This window comes from Nuphar pumila, chromosome 16, assembly GCF_984573655.1.
Source record: "Nuphar pumila chromosome 16, dmNupPumi1.hap1.1, whole genome shotgun sequence".
Taxonomy (NCBI): domain Eukaryota; kingdom Viridiplantae; phylum Streptophyta; class Magnoliopsida; order Nymphaeales; family Nymphaeaceae; genus Nuphar; species Nuphar pumila.
The window spans coordinates 68,067,687-68,083,476 of NC_143264.1; the positions used below are offsets into that span (position 1 = coordinate 68,067,687).

Below are 15,790 nucleotides of genomic sequence, written 5' to 3' on the forward strand. Positions count from 1 at the left end.
ACAAACAGATCATATCACATCATCAAAAGCAAATATGAGCAGTAACTAAAGTAGATGAAAAACAGGAAGTTGTAAATCAAAAGAACACAAAGCAAAAGTATGCTGGAAATTATATATAGAAGGTGATACATGTAATGAAACAAAAAGAATACAAAGAGTGCCTAAGGGCTACAAGAATGCACAAATATAAAGGACCACTTATGGGCCAAATATATAATCTCCCAAAGGAGATACACAAGAGCAAACAAAGGGCCACTTATGGGCCTAATACAATCTCACAAAGGAGATACACAAAAACAAACACTTGGAGAGCAACAAAGTAAACAAATATATGCTTGTATTAACACAAATATGTTTAGTAAAACATAACTATTACAATGGGGAAGATCCGCTTATATAGACAAAAGAATAGGACAAAGGGGCTAGTCCAACTAGCCATTGGACTAGCCCCAACGGTTAGTTGGGCTGTCCCAACAGCTACTTAATATAAAAAATAAAAATATAAAAAATAGAACTACAAGTCTGCCTCTACTAGGAAGTCCCTATTACAAAATAGAAAATAACAAAAATACCCCTGATGGGTATTTCATATTACATACATGTATGCATATATATAAATATAACAACAAAGTACATTAACACTCCCCCTCAAAGTTAAGATGTAAATACCGAAAGTTTGTCAAGGAGAAAGTGAAATATAGGTGATAGAAGGGCCTTGGTGAAGAAGTTAGCTAGCTGATGTTTGGAGGTGATGCAGGGAAAGATGATATTCTTTAAAAATTCTTCAGGTACATAGTGACAGTCCATTTCGATATGTTTAGTCCTTTCATGAAATGTATAGTTGCGGATATGTATATGATACTCTTATTGTCACAGCATAATCTGAAGGGTGTCTGCAAATGAACCCTTATATCTTCAAGTAATCTTCGTAATCAAACAATTTTTGATGTTGTGGTAGTCATCACACGGTACTCAACTTCAGTAGATGATAACAATACTTTTTGTTGCTTCTTGCACTTTCAACACACCAGAGAATTACCTAAAAACACACAAAAACCAGTAGTTGGGCATCTATCATTTGAATCTTCTCCCCAATCCGAGTCAGAATAAACAATTAACTCAAGAGAAGATGAAGAAGATAATAAAAGACCCCTATAAGTAGAATTCTCTAAATATTGAATGATCCTTATTACAACACTCATGTGAATTGTGGTGAGAAAATGTTGGAACTGGCTTGCAGTATAGACTGCATGCGCAATATCAGGTCGGGTAATAGTTAAGTAAGTCAAAACACCAATCATTTGGTGATAGGGAGTGAGATCTTCCAAAGGTGATCCATCTCTTTCTTCGTCTTGACATTGATAACTTTTGGAGTATCCACAATTTTCTCATCAGTAATCTTGGACAGGACAATAATATCATTAGCAAACTTGGTTTGAGTCAATAAATATCCTTTAGGAGAATAAGCTACTTTAATTCCTAGAAAAAATCTAAGAAATCCAAGATCAGTCATTTCAAAATGTTTTTTGAGAATAAATTTAATATGATTAAGTCTATGTTTATCTCCATCTATGATGATCATGTCATTGACATAAAGAAATAGAATGAATATTCTTGCATCAGATTTTTTAATGAACATAGCAGTGTCAGTATAACATGATTTAAATCCAAGTGCAATCATAACAGAGCTAAATTTATCATACTAGACCTTAGGTGCATTTTTTAACCATATAAAGCTTTCTTTAAATGAAGTATTTTTCTAGAAGGAATCTCATATCCAGGAGGTGAATCCATGTTAACTTCTTCTTTTAATTCTCCATTTAAAAATGCATTCTTTACATCCATTTGATATATAGACCAACCCTTCACGGCAGCTACAACTATGAGAGTTCTAACGGACTAGCTACAGGTGCAAAAGTTTCATTATAATCTATACCATATTATTGAGATTATCCTTTTGCTATTAATCTAGCTTTATATCTTTTTAAAGTCTCATCACTCGTGGTTTTAACTTCATAAACTCACCTACAACCTATGGTTTTCTTTTCTTTAGGCAAATATTTTATTTTTCAAGTTTTTGATTTTCCAAGTGCTTCTAATTTATCGTTCATGGCTCCTATCTATTCCGGGTATTTCTTTGCTTGATTATAGGTAGCTTGTTCAAAGTAAGACATGATTTTGGCTAGGAAGGCTCTATAGAGAAGAGGGAATTAATCATATGAAACGAATATATATGTAGGTTTGAAAACTCTATCATATCTTCTAAGTTCACCTAATTATTGTAATTCTAAGCTAGAATAATTTTCTAAGGCACTGGTTTGTCTATCATTGTCATGTCTACTATATAGAATTACTAAAGGCTTAGTTTGGTCAAGGTTTTCACCATCCTGGATATTAAGTGGAGGTTCTTCATTAATAACATCACTAATCATGCAATCCTTATTGTTCTTATGCAATCATTCAAGTAAAAATGAATATTCGGTATTTTTCTTAGGCACACCTTGATAAAAAAAGCTTTCCCTTTCTAAAAAATAAATATTTCTAGAAACATAGAGCTTGTTTCTGTAATGAAATAAGCGGAAGAAACCAAGAATGCTAAAGCATTCACTATGTCCCACACGGACAAATGCAACAAGCACAAGAGAGAAAATCCACTAAGGGATATACAAAGGGCCTTATAAAAAGGCTACACACATGAAAAATAATATCACTATTATTGAAGAGGAGCTCTCAAGAGCAATACCACATACATGGGGGGTTCCCCCTATTTATAAGAAGAGGAGACCAAAGGGGCTCCCAATAGAGTCGTTGGGAGCCCCCAACGGTCACATATGTGACCGTTGGGGGCCCCAACGACTCCATTGTGGGGCCCCTTTTCGGTATCCAAAAAATACAAAAATAAAAATAAAAAGAAAAATAAAAAATAGTGAAATACGAGAAACAAAATAAGTACCCCTATGGGGTACTTTGTGAAATGACCATAATACCCCTATCGGGTATTATGGTATTATTACATATGTTTTAACACCCCCCCTCAAACTTTACAGGGGAATGACCGAAAGTTTGCCAAGGAGGAACAAGAAGCGAGGAGCAGGCAGGGCTTTGGTGAAGAAATCAGCAAGTTGATATTCTGAAGTGACATATGGCAGTGTTATTGTCCCACGAAGATATTCATCACGTACATAATGACAATCCATTTCAATATGTTTCGTCCTCTCATGGAAAGTGTGGTTGCTGGCAATGTAGATAGCACTTTTGTTGTCGCAACAAAGCTTCGAAGCCCCGGTAATTTTGACTCCCATATCTTGAAGAAGACTTCGAAGCCACACCAGCTCCATTGTAGTGGTTGCCATAGCCCTGTATTCTGCTTCAGTAGAAGACAATGAGACTTTCTGCTGTTTCTTGCACCTCCAAGCAATTAGCGAATCTCCTAGGAATACACAAAAGCCAGTAGTTGAGATTCGATCATTTGGGTTTCCTCCCCAGTCAGCATCAGTATAAGCTAGTAAATCTAAGGAAGAGATTGAGGATAGGAATAGCCCTTTAGTCAAAGTATTTTTAATATATCGAATGATCCGGAGCACAGCACTCATATGCACAGATGTAGGAGCATGCTGAAATTGGCTTGCAGAGTGCACAGCATGAGCAATATCGGGCCTGGTGATAGTCAGATAGGTGAGGGAGCCTATGAGTTGCCTGTAGGGCGTAGGATCGTCCAGCAGAACTCCATCCTCCAATCGTAGTTTAGCATTGATAACCTCGGGAGTCTCCACCTTTTTATCATCTGAAATCCCAGATTTGGAGCATATGTCTGCAGCAAGCTTCATCTGTGACAGTATATACCCTCGAGGAGAGTATGCAACTTCTATGCCAAGAAAGTACCTGAGAAAACCCAGATCAGACATATCAAAATTATGTTTTAACATATTTTTAACTTTAAGAATACCGCTTTCATCATTGCCAGTGATGATCATATCATCAACATAAAGCAGAAGGATGATGATACTATTACCTGCATTTTTAACAAAAAGAGCAGTGTCAGTATAACATGAGCGAAATCCCAATTGTAACATGATAGCACTAAATCTATCATACCAAGCCTTAGGGGCTTGTTTAAGACCATATAAGGCTTTTAATAACCGAAGGGTTTGACCTTGGTTAACACTGATTCCCGGCGGAGGATCCATATATACTTCTTCATTCAACTGACCATTAAGAAAGGCATTTTTAACATCTAATTGGAATATAGGCCATTTCTTAGATGATGCTACCGCAATTAAAGTTCTAACGCTTGTCATGCGAGCCACGGGAGCAAAAGTCTCCTCATAATCGATGCCATATTCTTGTGAGTATCCCTTAGCAACTAATCTAGCTTTATAGCGCTCTAGGGAACCATCACTTTTTGTTTTGACTTTGTAGACCCATCGACATCCTATAGCTTTCTTATTTGGAGGAAGGTGAACTATTTCCCAAGTTTTAGCTTTATTTAAAGCATCTAGTTCAACTTTCATTGCTTTAACCCAATGAGGTATACTTTTTGCTTGATTATAATGGGAGGGTTCATAGTAAGAATGCAAGGTTATTAGACAAGCTCTATATTTAGGTGAAAGAGTTTCATATGAGACAAACCTATTAGGTGGAATTGATTCTCTAGAAGAACGCCTAAGGGAGGTTTCTTCTAGGGGTTCATTAAGGCGCAAGAATTTTTCTAAAGCACTAATAGGTTGGGCTTCCTCACGCCGAGTGTATACTTGGAGATTGTCACCATTAGTTGGTGATACATCATCATCATGAGAATCATGAGTATTTTCTAAAATTTCCGGATGACTCAAAGAGTCATCATTTGAATCTTCTAAAAGATCATTGATAAACATATAATCAATTTCATTTGATTTTTCCAATATGTCAAATCCATTTTCATCTTCTAAAAAGGTTACATCTTTGGAGACAAATAACTTATTGTTTTTATGATCAAAGCATCTATAGCCTTTTTGATTTTCACCATATCCTAAAAATACACATTCTATTGCTTTAGGTGACAATTTATCTCTTTTATGTAAAAGAACAAAGCATTTACACCCAAAAATCCGAAGACGATTGTAGTCGGGTGTCATATTAAAAAGTTTTTCATAAGGAGAGATATTATTCAATTTTGAAGATGGCATCCTATTGATTAAATAGGTGGAGGTTAACACGGCTTCGGCCCAAAAATTTTTAGGAATATTTTTAGAAATGAGTAAGGATCTAGTGGTTTCCAAAATATGCCTATGTTTTCTTTCCGCTAGACCGTTTTGTTGAGGAGTTCTTGGGCAAGATTTTTGATGACAAATGCCATGTTGTTTTAGATATGCTTGAAAATCATTTGATAAGTATTCTCCACCCGAATCGGATCTAAGAATGGATATTTGACTTTGAAATTGATTTTGAATTTTTGTATGGAATTCTTTAAAGAAGTTAAAAACTTCCGATTTAAAGTTAAGAAAATAAATCCATACATATCTAGTATAATCATCAATAAAAGTAACATAATATGAATAACCACCTTTAGATAGAACCGGAGATGGCCCCCAAACATCGGAATGCACCAATTCAAAAGGTCTTGTTGTCACAAAGGATCTAATAGGAAAAGGAGTAGACTTCATTTTGCCAAAAATGCAATCTTTGCAATTGATATCTTTTTCTTTACAAAACTTGTGTCCAAAAGGAAAAAGATACATTTTAGAGTAACTTGGATGTCCAAGCCTTTTATGCCAAGTTTCAATATTTTTGTCTTGGACATAAGTACAAAATGAGGTATTTGGAAGTATTAAATTATCCATAAAATAAAGGTCTCCCTTCCTATGGCTTTGCCCAATCCGCTTCCCGGACCGGAGATCCTGCACAAAGCACCCTTGGGATGAGAAAGATATTTCACATCTATGGTCGGCTATTTGAGAAACGGAAAAGAGGTTAAGATTTAATTTTGGAACTATTCTAACTTTTGGAACAAGGAAATTTTGAACATTTTTAGAATCAAGAGTTCCAACACCATTTATTTTGAGAAAAGTTCCATCGGCCGTAGAGACACAAGACATTTTTGAATTGGTGTGCACATTGGTTAATGCATTTTCATGAGGGGTCATGTGAAAAGAAGCTCCGGAATCTAAAATCCAAGAGTACGTACCGGGAGGTGATGATGAGGCAATGGCGGCACCGGAGGTGGAAGAAGTGACCTTTAAGATTTGTTGAAGAGCCAAGGAGATTTGTCCAAGAGTGTCTTTGAGATCCCCGTTCTTGCCGTCATCTTCTTTGGTGGTGGATTCTTCAACGGAAGCCACCTTTGGCTTGAATGCCCCATTTAGCTTTGGGCAAACGGGTTTAATATGTCCCGGCTCATAACAATGGTGACATATAATCATTTTTCTTCCACCACTCCCTTGCTTACCAAAATGAGGTGGTTTGTATGTTTTAACATGATTGCCGGGTTTAGATACGGCAAGGACTTCCTCTATGCTTTTACCCATGCTATGCCTAGTCTCTTCTTGAGTAATCTCGGCAATAGCTTCTTCTAAGGGAGGAAACATGGATCTATGGAGAAGTGAGGATCTCACTTGTTCAAATTCGGGACGAAGCCCAAATAAAAATTGAAACAATCTATCTTGTTCCATTTGTTTTTGTCTTAGAACCACATCCTCCATAGATACCCATTTAGGCTCTAAAAGAGCCAATTCATCCCACAAAGGATTTAGAGCACTATAGTAATCTTGTATGCTCATGTCGCCTTGTTTTGTGGTTCTTACTTTTTCTTGCAAGAAATAAGCTCTTGCAAGATCCTTTTGGGTAAACATACCCTTCATAAAAAACCAAGCTTCATTTGCCCGACGGAATTTTGCAATATTTGCACATACCTTAAGTTCGACATTATTCATAATGCAAGGATTTTTGCATGGTTGCTCTCCCAATCTTCCATTTGATGATTATAATCTTCAATGGCCTTGAGACGAGCATCGCCTTCAAGTGCTTTCTCTTGATCTCCTTCCATCTTTGTGAGCTTAAGTTGGGGTTCCGGAACGGTTCCCATTACATAACCCCAAAGCTTCTTGCCTTTGAGATTATTCTCCATTGCGGATGCCCACATCATGTAATTTTTTCCATTGAGTTTGAATGATAGATCGATCTTGACTTCCATTGCTACACAAGGAAGATGTGAGAAAGAAAGGAAGTAGAGAGAGACAAGATTTTACCTTTAGAAGATCAACCTGGCTCTGATACCATGTAATGAAATAAGCGGAAGAAACCAAGAATGATAAAGCATTCACTATGTCCCACACGGACAAATGCAACAAGCACAAGAGAGAAAATCCACTAAGGGATATACAAAGGGCCTTATAAAAAGGCTACACACATGAAAAATAATATCACTATTATTGAAGAGGAGCTCTCAAGAGCAATACCACATACATGGGGGGTTCCCCCTATTTATAAGAAGAGGAGACCAAAGGGGCTCCCAATAGAGTCGTTGGGAGCCCCCAACGGTCACATATGTGACCGTTGGGGGCCCCAACGACTCCATTGTGGGGCCCCTTTTCGGTATCCAAAAAATACAAAAATAAAAATAAAAAGAAAAATAAAAAATAGTGAAATACGAGAAACAAAATAAGTACCCCTATGGGGTACTTTGTGAAATGACCATAATACCCCTATCGGGTATTATGGTATTATTACATATGTTTTAACAGTTTCTTTCAAAATCATAACATCTAAAGCCTTTTTGGTTTTCTCCGTACCCAAGAAATACACAAAGTATGGCTTTTGGAGAAAGTTTGTCATTTTTGTTGGTAAGGACAAAGTATTTATATCCAAAAGTCCTCAATCCAGAATAATTGAGAGGTATTTCAAAGCAAGAGGAGAAATATTTTGAAGTTTAGTGGAAGGAATTCGATTGATAAGATATATGACGGTTGTGAAATTGTCTATGAAGAGACAATACGCATACAAGCATAAATACTTTATAAAAGAAGTGCACAAAGACACTCTCACAACACGTGAACAAAATACGCAAAAAACGTAAAAGTAGCAAACATGCAATAATGCATGTATTTCATAAAAAGGAGCAAATGCTTGAGACTCTCAAGCTTGAAGAATTACAAGAGGGAACACCCCTATTTATACAAAGCAAAAGAGTGCAAAGGGGGGGCTCCCAAAGGAGTCGTTGGGGAGCCCCCAACGGTCACATTTGTGACCATTGGGGGGCCCCCAACGACTCTATTGGGGGACCCCAATGCAACTTTATGAAATACGAAAAAGAGGAAAAAAAATAAAGAAATACAAAATACAAAAATAAATTACAACATATTCCCAAATGGAATATGCGCAAGATTACAAGAATACCCTTTTCGGGTAAGAAAATAAACAATGTATAAATATATATATTTATATATATAGAGATACATATACATATAATATATTATATGTATATGTATCTCTAAGTATATAAGTATATATATTTATACTTACAACAAGGTTTTGGAGATACATTTTAACACCCCCCCTCAAACTTACGGTGCGATAACCGCAAGTTTGTCAAGAAGGAAATGAAATCTGGGCAAACATAGTGCTTTTGTGAAGAAGTCTGCAAGTTGATACTCAAACGTCACGTATGGTAGATCAATGACCTTCAAATATTCTTCTCTGACATAATGGCAGTCCATTTCTATATGCTTTGTTTGCTCGTGAAAGATGTGATTCTTGGCAATATAAATTGCACTTTTATTGTCACAGCATAGCTTTGTTGGTTCTCTGATAAACACTCCCATATCTTCCAAAAGGCGTCGAATCCATACAATTTCCATGGTGGTAGATGCCATGGCTCTATATTCGACTTCAGTGGATGAAAGAGAGACCTTCTGTTGTTTTTTGCATCGCCATGAGATCAAAGACTCACCTAAGAAAACACAAAAGCCAGTGGTGGAGTGATGGTTACTAGGGTCACCTCCCCAATCTGAGTCAGTATAAGCAAGTAATTTTAATTCAGAAGAAGAAGATAAAAATACTCCCTTATTCATTGTTCCCTTCAAATATCTGATGATGTGAAGCACAACACTCATATGAACGATTGTAGGAGCGTGCTGAAACTGACTGGCGATGTGTATAGCATGTGACAAATCAGGTCGAGTAATGCTAAGATACATTAAAGAACCTACCAACTGCTTGTAAGGAGTAGGATCGATTAGAGGAACACCGTTGTCAATCTTCATTTTTGCTCCCACAACTTCAGGAGTTTCGCATACTTTGTCATTAGAAATTCCTGATCTGTCAATAATCTCATAAGCAAGTTTAGATTGAGATAGAAAATAACCACGTTGCGAATAGGCAACCTCAATTCCAAGAAAATATGTCAGAAAACCCAAGTCTGACATCTCAAATTTTGAAGTCAAGACGGACTTAATACCCTTGACTCCTTGAACATCATCACCTGTAATTAACATGTCATCAACATAGAGTAATAATATCACAATCCCTGCATTAGATTTTCTAGTAAATAGAGCAGTATCAGTATAACATGAGGAGAAACCATTTTCCAGCATTACATTGGTAAATCTGTCGTACCAGGCTTTGGGGGCCTGTTTCAAACCATAGAGGGCCTTTCGAAGACGTAAAACTTTATCTTTAGGAATCTTCATGCCTGGTGGAGCATCCATATACACTTCTTCGTTAAGATCACTATTTAAAAAAGCATTTTTCACATCCATTTGAAAAATGTTCCAATTTTTAATAAATGCAATAGTAATAAGACATCTAACTGTAACCATTCGGGCTACAGGAGCAAAAGTTTCTTCATAATCAATTTCATACTCTTGCCCATACCCTTTTGCAACTAAGCGAGCTTTATACCTTTTCAGAGATCCGTCGCTTTTAGTTTTAACCTTAAAAACCCATCGACAACCTATAGTTTTCTTTTCTATGGGTAGAGTTTGAAAATCCCAAGTTTCAGCCTTTTTAAGAGCATTAAGTTCATTTTGCATAGCTTCTTGCCATTCTATACATTTTTTAGTTTCTTCAAAATTCCTTGGCTCAAAATAAGAGTGAATGGCACTAAGACAAGCCCTATACCAGGGTGAGAAAGAATCAAAAGAAACAAAACGAGTTGGAGGTCTCCTATTCCTTTCAGATCTTCGGTGATCGAGGGTAGGAACAAGCTCACTATATTGGTCCATAGCACTTCTAAAGGTGTCTTGATTTCTACGAGAGTAGGTTATTGGATCACTTGAAATTCTACTTTCTTGTTCATTAAGTGAGTTATGTTCACCAACATCACCATCATTTTCCTCATCATGATTTGATGATACATCATCATCACTAGATATATCATCATTACTAGACAATAAGTCAAATAGGAAGGAGTAATCAAAGTTTTCTTGTTGAAAAACATTTTTTTTAAAGTCACTTTCATTTTCTAAAAAAGTTACATTTCTAGAGACATATAACTTATCAACTCGAAGATCATAACAACGAAACCCTTTTTGAGTTTCGGAATATCTAAGAAAAGCGCAAGGGATAGCTTTGGGAGAGAATTTGTCATTCTTATCCGTAAGTATAAAACACTTGTACCCAAAAACTCGTAACCTACTATAATCAGGTTCAAGCTTATATAAAATCTCAAAAGGGGATATTTTTCCTAATATTCTAGATGGTAAGCAATTTATCAGATAAACAGAAGCAAGAGCTGCTTCTGCCCAAAAGTTTTTAGGAATGTTTTGAGAAATAAGAAGGGTCCTAGTGGTCTCAATGACGTGCCTATGTTTTCTTTCGGCCAACCCATTCTGTTGAGGAGTTTTAGGACAAGATCTTTGATGGACAATTCTATGATCCTCAAGATATACTTTAAATTGATTGGAGAGATATTCCCCTCCAGAATCACTTCTAAATATCTTTATATTACTATTGAATTGATTCTTGATCATTGAATGAAAGGTTTTAAAACACGAAAAAACTTCATATTTGAACTTAAGAAAATAGATCCACGAATATCTGGAAAAATCATCCACAAAAATGACATAATAAGAAAAGCCTCCTTTTGAAGCAACAGGTGCGGGTCCCCAAACATCCGAATGAATAATTTCGAAAGTTTTAGAAGAGAACATAGTTCTTTGCTCAAAAGGTAAACTTTGCATTTTTCCGAGAATACAATCATTACAAGAAAAAGAACTTTTACATAAGTCTTTTGCAAAATGTAAATAAGACAACTTGGTGATATTAGGATGGCCAAGTCTCTTGTGCCATACATTTATATCTTTGTTTTGGGCCACATTACAAAAAGATTTTGAAACTTGAAGAGATTCCATATAGTATAAGTCTCCTTTTCTAAAGCCTTCCCCAATCAATTTCTTGGACCGACGATCCTGTATTAAACATTTATCACAAGAGAATTTAATATCGCAACCATGATCCGAGAGTTGAGAAACAGAGAGAAGGTTTAAGTTTAGTTTAGGTATAAATCTAATTTTTGGAATAAAAAAATCTTGAGTTTCAAAATTACTTATTCCTTTAATTTCAAGAGAGATTCCATCCGCATTGGAAACAAAAGAGGGAGAAACATTTTTTGAGTAATCGGAAAGTGAAAACATGTTTGGAGACATATGAAAAGATGCATCGGCGTCCAAAAGCCAAGAGACTTTACCTGAAAAAGATGAAGTAGACACGGCGGTACCGGAGGTAGCTCCCTTGAGGAGAGGTTGAAGGGCTTCCACTATTTGATTTAAAGAGAGTGACCCACTTGATGATGCCTCCTCCTTTTGTGGTACACCGGTGGTAGCCATTGCGAGAAGCTTTTTCCATTTGGGACATATGGGTTTGATATGTCCGAGTTCTTTACAAAAATGACAAATAATTTTGCTATAGTCCCTTTTTCCTCTTTGCCCACCATTTTCACCTTGATTTTGTGGTTTAAAATGAGGGGGACGATAGGTTTTAACATTGTTCCCGGGTCTTGATACGACATTGACCTCATTGTTTTCTTCATGATTATAAGGAACCACAAGAACACTTGATCCTTGTTTACATAAACTCATACGAGTCTCCTCACCACTTAATATGGTGAGTACATCTTCAAGAGAGGGAGGAGTAAATGAGGATAGAAGAAAAGACCTTATTTGCTCAAATTCGGGCCTTAGCCCATTCAAAAAATTGAAGAATCAATCTTCTTCAAGTTGCTTGTGACGGAGTTCAATTGCCTCTTCACTCCATTTTGGTTCAAGCATGGCAAGCTCATCCCAAATTGAGGAAAGATCGGCAAAATATTCCCTAATAGTTATTTCACCTTGAGTAAGAGAGAGAGCCTTCTTTTGAAGATAATACTTATGAGATAGATCCCTCGATGTGTACATTTTCTCAAGATAATGCCAAGCTTCCGATGCCTTTTTTAACTTAATAATGTTGGCATTAATCTTAGTTTCAACGGATGAAAAGAACCAAGAAAGAATCTTGAAATTCTTCATTTCCCATTCATCGTGCTTCTTAGAATACTCTTCAAGAGCTTTAACCTTTTCTTCTCCTTCAAGAATCTTGATTTCACTTCCGTTTACCACAGTTATTTTGGGTTTCGGTTCCGGAATTGTGACTTGCACATAACCTCATAGCCCCTTTCCTTTTATGTGAGCCTCCATGTTTCCGGCCCAAATATGATACTTGGACTCATTTAATTTGAAGCCAAGAGTAAAATGAGACTCTTTTTCGCCCATTATGAAGTAAAGAGAAAGGGAGAAATGGTGTACCAACACAATATTTCAAATGCTAGCTTGTGCAAGATTCTTCTAAAATATTTGAGAAGCAAGATCCACCACTCCAACCTCCAAAGATCTGAAGGCACACTTTTCGAGGCACTTGAAAAGAAGAGAATCTCACAATCCTCCATCATCAACCAAGCTCTGATACCATGTGAAATTGTCTATGAAGAGACAATACGCATACAAGCATAAATACTTTATAAAAGAAGTGCACGAAGACACTCTCATAACACTTGAACAAAATACGCAAAAAGCGTAAAAGTAACAAACATGCAATAATGCATGTATTTCATAAAAAGGAGCAAATGCTTGAGACTCTCAAGCTTGAAGAATTACAAGGGGGAACACCCCTATTTATACAAAGCAAAAGAGTGCAAAGGGGGGCTCCCAAAGGAGTCGTTGGGGAGCCCCCCAATGCACCTTTATGAAATACGAAAAATAAAAAAATAAAGAAATAAAGAAATACAAAATACAAAAATAAATTACAACATATTCCCAAATGGAATATGCGCAAGATTACAAGAATACCCTTTTCGGGTAAGAAAATAAACTATGTATAAATATATATATTTATATATGTAGAGATACATATACATATAATATATTATATGTATCTCTAAGTATATAAGTATATATATTTATACTTACAACAAGGTTTTGGAGATACATTTTAACCAGTTAACGAAGCTTCGGCCCAAAACTATTTTGGAACATGATTTGAAATTAGGAGTGTCCTAGTGGTTTTGATAATGTGCCTATGTTTTCTTTCGGCCAAACCATTTTGTTGGGGTGTGTAGGCACAACATATTTTATGTATAATCCCATTTGATTCAAGATATTCTTTGAAATCTTTTGATATAAACTCTCCACTTGAGTCAGAGTGAAAAATAGATATATTGCTTTTAAATTGATTTTTGACAAAATTCTAAAAAGTTTTGAATTTCCGAAAACTTCATAATTGTGGCTAAGAAAGTAAATCCAAGAGAATTGAGAATAATCATCCACAAATATCACATAGTACCTAAGTCACACGGACTCGGCTAAGGAGGCGCCGCACCCGAGTCGATACAGGAGCGGCTTCGAACTCGGTCAATGCAGAGTCGGACTCGGTCAATGAGTCGAGGCCGAATCCATCCACATTTTGGACTCGGTCAACTTTGACCGAGTCCAAAAATGTCCGTTTTGATTTTTAAAATATGTTTTGGATCCGAGTCGGATCGGGTCTGGACCCGACCCAGATCCAAATTTCATCTGCAGTCGAACCCTAAAAAGGGTTTATCGACAGGGGGAGGGGCTTACCCTCTCGATTTTGCCTCTCCCCCTCAGCCCCTGCAGCTTTCTCCTACACCCACGCCAGCGATCCAGACTCCGGCGACGGTACGCACAGGTGCCAGCCACCGTCTCCCCCTTCGTCAACACTTAACAGGTATGTCGACCTTCCTTGCACCCTCTGCTCGCAGAAGAGGGGCTCGACCCCTCTTTGTGCCTCCTATTCACAAAGGAGGGGCTTGGCCCCTCCTCGTTTCGCTTATGTCAGGCACCCCCCCTGCACCCTCTACTCGCAGAAGAGGGGCTCGGTCCCTCCCTGTGCCTCCAATTCACTGAGGAGGGGCTCAACCCCTCCTCGTTTCCCTTTTATCGCAGGGGTAAGAAGTAGGAGTGGGGGAAGGAGGGGGCTCGGCTGACAGGCCGAGCCTTGCCCCGCCGGACAGAAGGAAAATGAGGAGGGGCTCGGCCCCTCCTCGTTTCCCCTGTTGCCTTTGGCTTTTTGGCAAGGGCGAAGCCCCTGCCATTGATAAGGTTCAGCAGGGGCTTGCCCTGCCTCTCCTTTTTGCGTCAAATAGGGGGTAGGCCCCCTATCTCGAACCTGGTTTGCAGAGGAGGGTCTGGTTTGAACAGAGGGAACGAACCTGGAACTCCTATTACTATTATTTTGAAGTGCTTATTAACTTTATTTTATTTACTTATTTTCTTTTCAGTTTTCACTTTTCAGATATAATGGCGAGTTCTAGCGGTAGTGTCAATACATTTGGTTCAAGTTCTAACCCTGAATTAGAAGTTTTTCAACCACTTTGGAGGCTTGTGACAAAAGGGGTAAAAGCTAGTAGTGGTGGTGGTGGGAATGTGCAGTTTCATTGTAATCTATGTAAGACTGTTTTCACAGGTTCTTATATGCGTGTGAAAGCACATCTTTTGCATATTCGTGGTCAAGAAATTAGGGCATGTTCTGGGGTTGACAAAGACATGTTAAAGCAATTAAAAAAAGAAGAGGAAGCTGAAAAGAAGAAAATTGCAGCAATGAGAAGCAATTCGATTAATTTGTCTTTTCCTATTGCTAGTGATGTATAAGAAGAACTTTTAAAGAAAAAAAAGATGGAAAACAATAAAACAATACAAGCGTCATTCAAAAACATGGCAAGAGCAGAAATTGATAAAAAGATTGGTCGATTATTTTACTCAAGCTCAATTCCTTTTAATGTAGCTAGAAGTCCATACTGGAAAGATATGATTACATCTTTGGCTAATTGTAATTTGAGCGGTTATGTGCCTCCTAGTTTAGAAAAACTAAGAACAGACATTCTTGCAGAGGAAAAAAATAGAATTGAAGACTTGTTAGAGACCCAAAAATTTGCATGGAGACACGACATGGAGTGTTGATTGTTTCTTATGGGTGGACTGATATACAAAGGCGACCACTGATAAACTTCATTGCTTACTCACTTAATGGGCCAATCTTTTTGAAGACTGTTGATGCATCTGGAGAGTATAAAGATGCTGAATATTTAAAGAGATTATTTGTTGAAGTGATAAAAGAAGTGAAGTACACAATATGGACCAACAAAATGGGTTGGCTGAACGAAAACATAGGCATATTATTGAAACCACACGTACTTTGCTCATTTCCCAAAATATTCCGAAAAAACTTTGGGCGGAGGCCGCTCTTACTTCTGTCTATCTCATAAATAGACTTCCATCTAAAAACTTGAACAAAATTTCCCCATTTGAAAAATTATACGAAAAAAAAC

General features: G+C 37.2%; 1 protein-coding gene across 2 annotated transcripts in view; it reads right to left on the minus strand.

Annotated features, from left to right (window-relative positions):
* Positions 1-15,790, minus strand: part of LOC149813422 (thioredoxin-like 3-2, chloroplastic) — a 44,428-nt gene that overhangs the window by 1,016 nt on the left and 27,622 nt on the right. The gene's annotated exons all lie outside the window — the stretch shown is intronic.